Source organism: Oryctolagus cuniculus, chromosome 1 (assembly GCF_051225735.1).
Source record: "Oryctolagus cuniculus isolate XC-2025 breed Fujian yellow rabbit chromosome 1, ASM5122573v1, whole genome shotgun sequence".
Lineage (NCBI taxonomy): Eukaryota > Metazoa > Chordata > Mammalia > Lagomorpha > Leporidae > Oryctolagus > Oryctolagus cuniculus.
Window position 1 is genome coordinate 60,064,830 of NC_142867.1, and position 12,016 is coordinate 60,076,845.

Here is a 12,016-nt window from a genome sequence, read left to right on the forward strand (position 1 = left end):
TTCAACTGCTGGGTCAGTCCCCAAATGGCCACAACAGCCAGAACTGGGCCATGCTGAAGCCAGGAGCCAGGAATTTCTTCCAGGTCTTCCATGTGAATGCAGGGGCTCAAGAACTTGAGCCATCTTCTGATGCTTTCCTAGACCTCAGCATGGAGCTGGATCAGAAGTGGAGCACTGGGGACTTGAACCAGCACCCATATGGGATGCTGGCGCTGCAGGCAGAGGTTTAACCTACTATGCCACAGCACCACCTAACCATTGTCTTTACGCCTTATTTGAGGCAATATCTTAAACCGAACAATTATTACTTTGAGAATGAGCTGGGAAGCTCTTGGAGGTGTCTTAGCATGAAGAGTGTCATCCTACAACCATCTTAAAAGTATCACTCTGGTTATTATGTGGAGAATAGAGTGTGAGATGGGTGGAAGTAGAGTAGAATGGCAAGGAGAAATCAGTTCGAAGACCTCTGCAATAATCCAGGAAAGAGACTGATAACTTGGATGAGGTGATGGTCAGTCCTGTACACAATACTGTAGCAGGATTCGTGCAGAGACAAGACACTAAGGCCTTTTAACAGGAAGTAGCCTTTTATTATTTATGCTGGCATAAGTCCCAGGTGGAATTTCTTACCCAAAAGCCTGAGCCCCAAACAAAGAGGGGTATTTTCTTATATATGATTTTAGTGTCTTTGTCTCCCTTATGTGGTTACATGCACACATTTGATTGAATATTGTAATGTTACATGGTGAATACAATACTGTGAATGCATACATAGTCACTGATGATAGGCTGTCCGGCAAGAGATAACACCACTGCTTTGTACTAGCAAGTAGAACCTGAAATGGTTACATATTGGCAGATAATAAACTCAGAAAGCATTCATAGGCAAACATATAACAACCACATTCCATTTCCAGGGTAAGTTTCTTTTTTCTGTCTGACCTTGGGGAGGCCTCTACCACAACTTAAATCATGTTAGTTAGAAACAAGTTTAATTAGAAGACAAAGGCCTTTACCACAGTACAAATGTTCTCAACTGATACATAAACATATATCATTTTGACCATTATGCCAACAGAATTTGCTTGAATTGGATAAGTAGATAAGTGACGAAGTTCATCAGTTTGAGAGTTCAGAAATATTCCTACAAAATGGTATCCTAAGTTACATCAACTCAAGTCTCACTTGACTGAACTAATAACAATCTTAAATCAGCTCGCTCCTCTAGTTTGACCCCAAACCCAGGGATACTTTTGTCAGTTAGTAATCTCTTCTATTGCTCTCAACATTCACTAGCATGAAGTGGGCCTTAGGCACAGTATTTAAGATGCTGGCTGGGATACCTGTACCCTACCTTCCTGTGTCTGGGTTAAAGTCCCAGCTCTTTCCAATTCCAGCTTCATTCTGATGCACACTCTGGGAGGCAGCAAGTGATGACTCAACTAGTTGGGTTCCTGTCATCCATGTGGCAGACCTGGATTGAGTTCTGGGCTCCTGGCTTTAGCTTGATCCACCCACAACTGTGGCAAAATTTGAGTCAACAGATGGAGATATCTCTTTCTTCCCCCTCTATCTGTATGTTGCACATATCTGCCACTCAATTAATTTTGGGAAAAAAATTGTTAAACACTCTTTTAAAAACATATTCACTACGGGGCTGGTGCTGTAGCGTAGTGGGCTATAGCCCCAGCCTGCAGCGCCATCATCCCACATGGCCGCTGGTTCTAGTCCCAGCTGCTCCACTTCCGATCCAGCTCTCTGCTATGGCCTAGGAAAGCAGTAGAAGATGGCCCAAGTCCTTGGGACCCTGCACCTTTGTGGGAGACCCGAAAGAGTCTCCTGGCTCCTGGCTTTGGATTAGCTCAGCTCTGGCCATTGTGGTCATTTGGGGAGTGAACCAGCGGATGAAAGACCTCTCTCTCTCTCTCTCTCTCTCTCTCTCTGGCTATACCACTCTATGTAATTCTGTCTTTCAAATAAATAAAATAATCTTTAAAAAAAAAAAAAGAAAAACACTTGAGGGGGACAGTCCTGTAGCATAGTAGGCTAAGCCTTGGCCTATTGCACCAGCATCCCATATGGATGCCAGTTCATGTCCTGGATGCTCCTATTCCTATCCAGTTCTCTGCTAATGACCCGGGAAAGTAATACAGGATGGCCCAGTGCTTGGGCCCATGCACCCGTGTGGGAAACCTTGAGGAAGCTCTTGGCTCCTGGCTTCAGATCAGCTGGGTTCTGGCTGTTGGGAAGTGACCCAGTGGATGGAAGACCTTTCACTCTGTCTCTACCCTCTCACTCTCTGTAACTCTACCTCTCTAATAAATGAAATTTTAAAGAACCAAAAAGAAAAGAAAAGAAACATTTCTGGGAATTAAGACGAGACTGGAAAATGAAACTGAAAGTCTGCTTCAAACAGATCAACAGAACAAAAAGTGGTAAAATGAAAGCCAACTGAAATTTATGCAAGACTAGATCACTAGAAAACAGAAGGATTCTGAATCTACTTTCCATGTAAACTCATGACTTAAACAGTATTAAAGACAAAAACTATCTTTTAACTGGACAAATTAATGCAAGTTCCATATTCCTGTCATCTTCAGGGATAATACTATCTGATAAATTCCCCCAGAAATGTACATTTTCTGAAGAGAGCAGGTTAGAGTACGATGAGACAGCAAGCAAAGCAAAAACAGGAACTACTCAAGGTTCCCATGAGAAAGGGGGACACTCTTCCTTTCTACCTGCTCTGGCTGGCACAGTCCTCCCAGTTATAGCTGAAACTAGCCAAACAAGAAGGGAGAACCCATGGAAAGGCAGGAACTGGTGCCTCTGTGTCTTCTGCTGAGTTATCTGAAATTCTCCTTCTCTTTTTTCCTCTCCTTATTGTTCCCAAGAATCTTTCCTTAGATTTCAGAAAAGGTTAACAGAGTCTTGTAAAGAAAATATCCTCTTAGCCAATCTCTGAGTCAACTTGAACAGAGGGATTAGGAAAAATCTCCAGCAAGAGAATCCGTTGAATCCCCATTATTTGCAAACCAATGGATAAAGAGGTCAACTGGCCCAGCTCACAGGGCTTTCAGTCAAAGCTGGGAGCTAGGACTGGAAATATAGTGAGGGAAGTGCTCTCCTAGAGTGTAAAAATTTAAGCAAACTCTCACTCTTCATTTTCCTTGAACACCAGAAGCTCATCCTACCTCACCCTAGTTCCAGCCCTGCATGATTCCTGGGCGACTGGAGACTTTCTGGTATCCTTGGGGAGGTCTAAGTGAATTTCTCTCGCTTTTAATAAGCCTAGAATTTTTCAAATGGTGATTAAATTATAACACTGGCAAAAAAAAAAAAAAAAAAAAAAAAAAAAAAAAAACAGTGGAACAAGAAAACCTGGAGAAGATGACAGAACACTTAACAAACATTCTTGTTAGGAACATTTGGGGCCAGTGCTGTGGCGCAGCGAGTTAAGGCCCCAGCCTGCAGTGCCAGCATCCCATATAGGCACAGATTCGAGTCCCGGCTGCTCCACTTCCGATCCAGCTCTCTGCTGTGGCCTGGGAAAGCAGTAGAAGATGGCCCAAGAACTTGGGACCCTGCACCTGTGTGGGAGACCTAGAAACTCCTGGCTCCTGGCTTCAGATCAGCTCAGCTCTAGCCATTGTGGTCATTTGGGGAGTGAACCAGCGGATGAAAGATCTCTCTCTCTCTGGCTATACCTCTCTGTAATTCTGTCTTTCAAATAAATAAAATAATCTTTAAAAAAAAGAAAAGAAAAACACTTGAGGGGGACAGTCCTGTAGCACAGTAGGCTAAGCCTCAGCCTATGGCACCAGCATCCCATATGGATGCCAGTTCATGTCCTGGATGCTCCTATTCCTATCCAGTTCTCTGCTAATGACCAGGGAAAGCAATAGAGGATGGTTCAAGTGCTTGGGCCCATGCACCCGTGTGGGAAACCTTGAGGAAACTCTTGGCTCCTGGCTTCAGATCAGCTGGGTTCTGGCTCTTGTGGCCACTTGGGAAGTGACCCAGTGGATGGAAGACCTTTCACTCTGTCTCTACCCTCTCACTCTCTGTAACTCTACCTCTCAAATAAATAAATAAATTTTTTTTAAAAAAAGAAAAGAAACATTTCTGGGAATTGAGATGAGACTGGGAAATGAAACTGAAAATGGGGAGTTGCCGTAAATAACACGATGTGGCTGTATAGAGGATTTTTTTTAAAGATTTATTTATTTATTTGAAAGTCAGAGTTATACAGAGAGAGGAGAGGCAGAGAAAGAGAGAGCTCTTCTGTCCAGTGGTTCACTCCCCAATTGGCCGCAACAGTTGGAGCTGTGCTGATCTGGAGCCAGGAGCCAGGAGCTTCTTCCGAGTCTCTCACATGGGTGCAAGGGCCCAAGGAATTTGGGCCATCTTCTACTGCTTTCCCAGGCCATAGCAGAGAACTGGATCAAAAGAGGAGCAGCCGGGACTAGAACCAGCTCCCATATGGGATGCCGGCACTTCAGGCCAGGACGTTAGCTCTTTCGATAACATATACAGCATTACTGAGGCCTTATCATGTATAGGCAGTATGTTGACACTGAAGAATCTCAAGTGAGTCAGACCTGAACTCCATCATCTGTGGGCAGCTAGCATGGCAATAGATAAGACATAGTCACTAACACAAGAGTGCATAAACTTCCTCAAAGAAATGCAAGTCAAAGGGATTTTCTTGATCAAGTTACTCTTAAAACAGGGGCATTCAGCAGAACTCCTTTGGGTTTTAAAGGCCTGATTACATTGTTTATCCCATTCAAAAGGATCAGTTTCCTTTTCTTTTCACAGTGTCCTTTTCTTTTCACAGTGTCCTTTTCTTTTCACGTGTCATACAGAAAACTGGGTATCAAAACCCAGCAGACACCAGCCACTCCCCATAACTGTTTTGTGGTCTTGGGTGGAACTCAGTTACAAATTAACAACTTGCCATCTTGGGACAGGCCTTGTTGTCCTTGGAAATATTATAAAGCCTAGATATTTCATAGTTTCTTTAGAAACTTTTGACCCTGTCCCAGGTAATTCAAGTTCTTAGATTAGAAGCTTTCTTGGGGAGGGGGGTGCTAGTGGTAAGAACATCATCCACATATCGAAAGGCTGTTCATTTGTTAAATTGTGACCCTGCATCAAATTCCTGAGGTGGTTCTTAGGACTTTAAGATGTGCTCCCAGCTACACAAGTCACAGGGGGTGAATGCACGCGCACATTTATCCACCCTCTTTCCCCATCTGGAGTCTGATTAAGGGGAAACATCTCCGGGCTTACTGCTAGTCCCATGACTAGCTGGAAGACCCTTCCTGCTCAAGAACATCCATTTTCATTCTGACTAAAATGGGAGTATAATGTCGCAAGACAAGCATTCCCAGAACATCTATAGAACAAGCTCTGATGAGTACGCTGTTTCACACTCTCTGCTCTTGGTCCTGGCCATGCCCCCTCCCCACCTTGCCTGAATCCTACACTTCTCAGTTAAGGATTCTGGGCTCAAATTTATCTCCAACTGATGTTAAAACACTGGGTTACTAGAAAATATCAGTGATGCCACTGCCAGGGAAGAGTAGGAAAAGAGAAGTCCTATTGGTAAGACACTGTACCACTGCCCTACATCCTCTGTTTCTCATGTCAAATCTGAAATAGCTATTAATATTCCCACATATACTTGAGAAAACCAACTCAGACAGACATGTGAATTTCCTTATTCATTCCTTACTGAAGGTAATTCTCATGGGTCAGCCAGTTGGGACAGCTGGTGTGATCCTAAAGTAGAAAACAGAAGAAGGAAATCACAGATAAGGTACAAGCATGGGGCAGGGGCGTGTTGTGCCACAGTGGGCTATGCTGCCATCTACAATGCCAGAATTTCACATGAGTGCAGCTTCAAGTCCCAGATGCTCCAATTCCAATATAGCTCATTTGGGGTCCTGCCACCCATGTGCCATGTGGGAAAAAATGTGTAAAAAATGTGTGATAGCTTTTTGGAAAATACTTTGGAAGTTTTAATATAGCTAAAAATATGCATAGCCTTCAAACCAGCAATTCTGCTCCTAGATATATAGAGTATAGAAATGTGTACTTTGTGCCAAAAAATACACACAAGCATGATTGCCAGGTGAAATACAGAAATTCCAAGTTAAATTTGTAGAACCACATGTCGTTCAGTTTTTCAGCTACTGGGGGGAAAGTTTTCAGCAAATTATACATCATTGTTTTTATGTGCTTTTCAAGATTTATTTATTCATTCAGAAGGCAGAGTTACAGAAATAGAGACAGAGATATCTTCTACCTGCTAGTTCAATCCCCAAACGGCTGCAACAGCAGAGACTGGGCCAGACTGAAGCCAGGACCCTGGAACTCCATCTGAGTCTCCCATGTGAATGGCAGGGACCCAAGCTGTTGGGCCACATTCTGTTGCTTTCCCATGTGCATCAGCAGGGAACTGGATCAGAAGTGGATCAGGACTCAAACTGAAGCCCATAATACATCATTATTTTCATTCCTCTGGACAGAGTGACACACTTCAAATGTGACTTTTTTATTTTTCTTTGAAAGCGTATTCTGTATCATTACTGAATAAGCACAATGGAATATTTCACAATGTTGTATAGATTCAAGAGAGGTTTTTCTTAAATACAGTTTGAGTTAAAGGAGTAGTGAATTTAATAAATTTGAGGAATGGATCAACTGGCAAGTTGGCTTTTGGCAAATTAATTTTGAGAATACAGTTCCCCTTAGTTGTGATATTCTGATGAAAGGAAAATTGGATGTTTATTTCATAGACATCTTCAAAATGAACCAAAAACTGCCTCTGATTCCCTGTACTTAGCAAAAAATAAAAAATTTTTAAAAAGTGGCCTTCAGAGGCCCACTCATCACTATCTTATCCTGCCATCTGTTCATTCTCTACAGGAGTTAATACCAGCCTTTCTCTTTCCAAAAACCCTAATGGCATTGTCAAACTATGTCTCAGAAAAAGAGAACATACACTCTTCTCTCTGTTCACTTAAACTTTTACTTCTTGTGATTATTTCACTACTTAATTGTCACATTGTCTTGTGATATTTTATTTATTATTATCTTTTCCTCCTCATTATAAGTAACTCAAAGACAAGGGCCATGTTTTGTAATTCTTTTTATCTGTCCAAGTGAGATGGTATGTGGCAAGCCCAAATCCCCACCTGATGGAACCAAGCAGCAAAACCACAGTTGTGCAAAGTCAATAACAGAAAATCGAAACTGGTATTTATTGACTGAACATTCCATAAAGATTAACTGCTATATGACTTCTAGCTTCATTATATCTTCAATGTAATCCATTAGCATGGATAATATCATTCCTCCTTATACCATAAAAGTTTTTAACTCCCGTATCAACTTGCAGAAGGAACCATGTAAATACGGAAAATGGGTAGATCTCTGCTTACTGGAAATTGCTACTCCTTTCCTAGAAATAAGATAAATATGCTACCCATATGCTAACATAAGTTTGTCAAACCTCATATAGGAAGAACTAAAACAGTTTAGGGTGCTGCTCTGTCTATGGAGTAAGTAGCCCTTTGCTAATTCCTCCAATGAAATTCTCTTGTTTCCACTTTGAAATCACTACAGATTACAGTCTCACCAAAGCCAAGAACCCACATGGACCTTTGGTGACCCACACAGGATCAGCAGCCATTCAGTATCACTGGTTCCTATGTGATGTGCCATAGGTAGTAATCAGGATATTTGAAGAAATCAGTGAATAAACAATTATTTGGAGAAAGGGCTTTTCTTAATGCCTTATAGCTGTGACAGTAGGCACATAATCATTTTTTGCCCATTTGTGAGAATCCACAGGATAATGGCTGGTTATATAGGAAAGTATGCATGTGCTAAGAATAAGTGAGTTAAAAGAGGTATTTTAGACTGTTTTTTAAAGCTAGAACAAAATACCACAGAGTAGGGAATTTTTTTAAAGCTTTATTTTAATTATTTTAAAGGCAGAATTACAGAGAGAGAAAAAGGGAATGGAAGGATAGAGAGAGAAGGAAAGAGAGAAAGAGAGAGAGAGAGACACTTTCAATCTGCTGATTCACTTCTCAAATGGCCAGAATGACTGGGACTGGGCCAGACTGAAGCCAGGAGCCAGGAGCTTCATCCAGGTCTCCCAAATGGGTGCAGGGACCCAAGCACTTGGGCCATCTTCTGCTGCTTTCCCAGGCATGTTAGCAAGGAGCTGGGTCAGTTAGGAAACCTCTCATAATAACCTAATCACCTCCTAAAATCCATACATCCCAGCCCTTAGGCATGCGGATCCGGCTGAAATGCCCATGAGAGTATTTCAGGCATGGAAAGCCAAGACACTCTGGGGGAAAAAAAAACCTAAATGAAAGATCTCCACGAGTGAGATCCCAGTGGAAAGAATGGGTCATCAAAGAAGGAGGTACCTTTCTCTGAAGGGAGGAGAGAACTTCCACTTTGACCATGGCCTTGTCTAAAAATGATCAGAGTCAGTGAACTCAGGGGGCTTCCATAGCCTTGGCAACTCATAACAAGAGCCTAGGGTGATTACTGATGCCATAAACAAGAGTCAATTTGTTAAGTCAACAACAGGAGTCACTGTGCACTTACTCCTCATGTAGGATCTCTGTCCTTAGTGTGCTGTACATTGAGATCTAATGCTATAACTAGTACTCAAACAGTATTTTTCACTTTATGTTTCTGTGTGGGAGCAAACTGTTGAAATCTTTACTTATTGTATGCTAAACTGATCTTCTGCATATAAAGAGAATCGAAAATGAATCTTGATATGAATGGAAGGGGAGAGGGAGTGGATAAGGGGAGGGTTGTGGGTTGGAGGGACGTTATGGGGGGGAAGCCATTGTAATCAATATTCTGTACTTTGGAAATTTATATTCACTAAATAAAAGTTAAAAAAAAAGAAAAAAAATCCATGCATCCCAACACTTCCACCATGACATCAAATTTCAACATAAGGGACAGGCATCTGATACAGCAATGAAGAAATTACTGGTACTGCCCATATCCCATATTGGAGTGCCTGGATTTGAGATTCAGCTCTGCTGCTGATCACAACTTTCTGCTAATGGACACTGTGTGTGTGTGTGTGTGTGTCTGCCTACCAAATGAATAAAATGAATAAATAAGCTTTAATCAAAGTAATATAATATAATACAATGTTGGTAAAAATAAATGACTGAATTTGGATAATACAATCCAATTTTGGACTGGATAAAGAAATTATGGGTTATGTACAATATGCAATACTACACAGTAATTTAAAAAAATGAAATCCAGTCATTTGCAACAAAATGGAAGAATCTGGAAAACATCATGCTTAATGAAATGACCCCGTCCTAAAGGGACAAATATCATATGTTCTCCCTGATCTGTGACAACTAACTGAGCACCTAAAAGGAAACCTGTAGAAGTGAAACTAACACTATGAGAAACAATGACTTGATAAGCCCTTGTCCAGACTGTTAAGAAACAGCTTACTATTTTATTCTTTTTAGTATTTTCTTTTTCTACTTAATACTATTGGTTGAACTCTTTAATTAACACAGAATCATTCTTAGGTGTTGAAACACAACTGAAAATTGATCCCTGTTAAAAATAAGAGTGGGAATAAGAAAGGGAGGAAATGTACAGTTCAGCACAGGCTCCCTCGGACTTACCCCTAAGGGTAAAGCTAAAAACTTGCCATGAGACTCCAAATCCCATTAAGTTGGCAGGCACCAATGTCATCTTACTAGTTAAAACGATCAGTTTAAGTTCGTAATTGATCATAAAGATAGGATTAAGTGTCAAAGGGATCACATAAATAAGACCAGTGTCTGCTAATAATCATTGATAGAATTAAAAAGGAGAGAGCAATCCTACATGGGAAGCAGGATACACAGCAGACTCAGAATTACAAATGCCCTAAACAGCACTTTGGACTCAGAATCAGCCCTTAAGGCATTTGGATCTGGCTATAAAGCCCATGAGAGCATTTCAGGCATGGAAAGCCAAGACACTGTGGCAAAAAAAATGACCTAAATGAAAGGCCTCTTCTGAGTGAGATCTCGGAGGAAAGAAGGAGCCATCAAAGAAGGAGGTAACTTTCTCTGAAAGGAGGAGAGAACTTCCACTTTGGCTATGGCCTTGTCTAAATAAGGTCGGAGTTTGTGAACCCAAGAGGCTTCCATAGCCTTAGCCAGCTCACGACAAGAGCCTCAGGTAATTACTGACGTCATAAATAAGAATGTCAATTGTTAAATGAACAACCAGAGGAGCCAGTGCTGTGGTGCAGTGGGTTAACGCCCTGGCCTGAAGCGCCAGCATCCCATATGGCTACTGGTTCGAGACCTGGCTGCTCCACTTCCAATCCAGCTCTCTGCTGTGGCCTGCGAAAACAGTAGAAGATGGCCTGAACCTGCAAGGGAGACCCGGAAGAAGCTCCTGGCTCCTGGCTCCTGGCTCCTGGCTCCTGGCTCCTGGCTCCTGGCTCCTGGATCTGGATCGGCACAGCTCTGGCCCTTGCGGCCATCTGGGGAGTGAACCAGCAGAATGGAAGACCTCTCTCTCTCTCTCTCTCTCTCTCTGCCTCTCCTCTCTCTGTGTAACTCTGACTTTCAAATAAAAAAAAATAAATCTTAAAAAAATAAAAACAGGAGTCACTGTGTACTTGCTCCCCATGTGGGGCATCTGTCCTTAATGTGTTGCACTATGAGAATTAATGGTAAAATTAATCTTCAAACAGTACTTTATACTTTGTGTGTCAGTGTGGGTGCAAACTGTTGAAATCTTTACTCAATATGGAGTTGATATTCTGTATATAAAGATAATTAAAAATGAATCTTAATGAAGAATAGGATAGGAGAGGGAGTAGGCGATGGGATGGTTTGCAGATGGGCGGGTGGTTATGGGGGGAAGAACCACTATAATCCAAAGGTTGTACTTTTGAAATTTATATTTATTAAATAAATTTTTCTATTAAAAAAGTAAAAAGAAATCTCTATTTTTGTATCACTTCCTTTCAATTGAAGAGGAACAATAAACAAGGTAAATAACACTATGTTATTGACAATTGTTAAGGAGAAAAATATGTCAAAATAAAGAAGATAATGAGTCCTGGACATACAGGAATGCTATTTAATATGGCAAATTTTGACAGAAAAGCAGGCAGCAATATTACACACACAGAAGTTTAAAAAGTGCTCCTTTTGGCCTCAAAATCCACCCCACACCCCTACCAGGGAGAGAAACTGTGTGTATGTACTAAGAATAGCAGTTAATCCATCCATCCCAACCTACTTAATCTCAGAGCCACCTCCTAAATTGTAGCTCTATCCAACTGTTGCATTGAAATCACAGTACCTTATGACCAGAGAATATAACCTGTAACCCAGTCATACGAGAGGCATTTGCAGTGCCCATATAATAGTTTAATCGGATTACACAGTTCAGTCAGTGGTCTTGGTGAATAAAAGACCTTAGCCAGCTGTCCTACCCAAACTCAGAAGAAAGGATCAGCCTAGCCATACTGAAAGCAAGCTCTTCCTGGATGCCTACTGTCCAGGGTGGCAATGTTAAGAGGCTGTTGAACATTTAAGAGGTGGGGCCTAGCGGCAAGTAGTTATGTCATCATCAGCTACTTCTCTCCAGTTCTATCCAGTTCTCTGCTAATGACCAGGGAAAGCAATAGAGGATGGTTCAAGTGCTTGGGCCCATGCACCCGTGTGGGAAACCTTGAGGAAACTCTTGGCTCCTGGCTTCAGATCAGCTGGGTTCTGGCTCTTGTGGCCACTTGGGAAGTGACCCAGTGGATGGAAGACCTTTCACTCTGTCTCTACCCTCTCACTCTCTGTAACTCTACCTCTCAAATAAATAAATAAATTTTTTTTAAAAAAAGAAAAGAAACATTTCTGGGAATTGAGATGAGACTGGGAAATGAAACTGAAAATGGGGAGTTGCCGTAAATAACACGATGTGGCTGTATAGAGGA

General features: G+C 41.7%; 1 long non-coding RNA gene across 1 annotated transcript; it reads right to left on the minus strand.

The window, feature by feature from the left end:
- Positions 1-4,205: 4,205 nt before the first annotated feature.
- On the minus strand, positions 4,206-5,795 carry LOC149128418 (uncharacterized). The gene is made up of 2 exons (XR_016212849.1): positions 5,741-5,795; positions 4,206-4,439 (listed from the first exon to the last, which is right to left on the minus strand). It is a non-coding gene; the product is annotated as an uncharacterized LOC149128418 (long non-coding RNA).
- Positions 5,796-12,016: the final 6,221 nt, after the last annotated feature.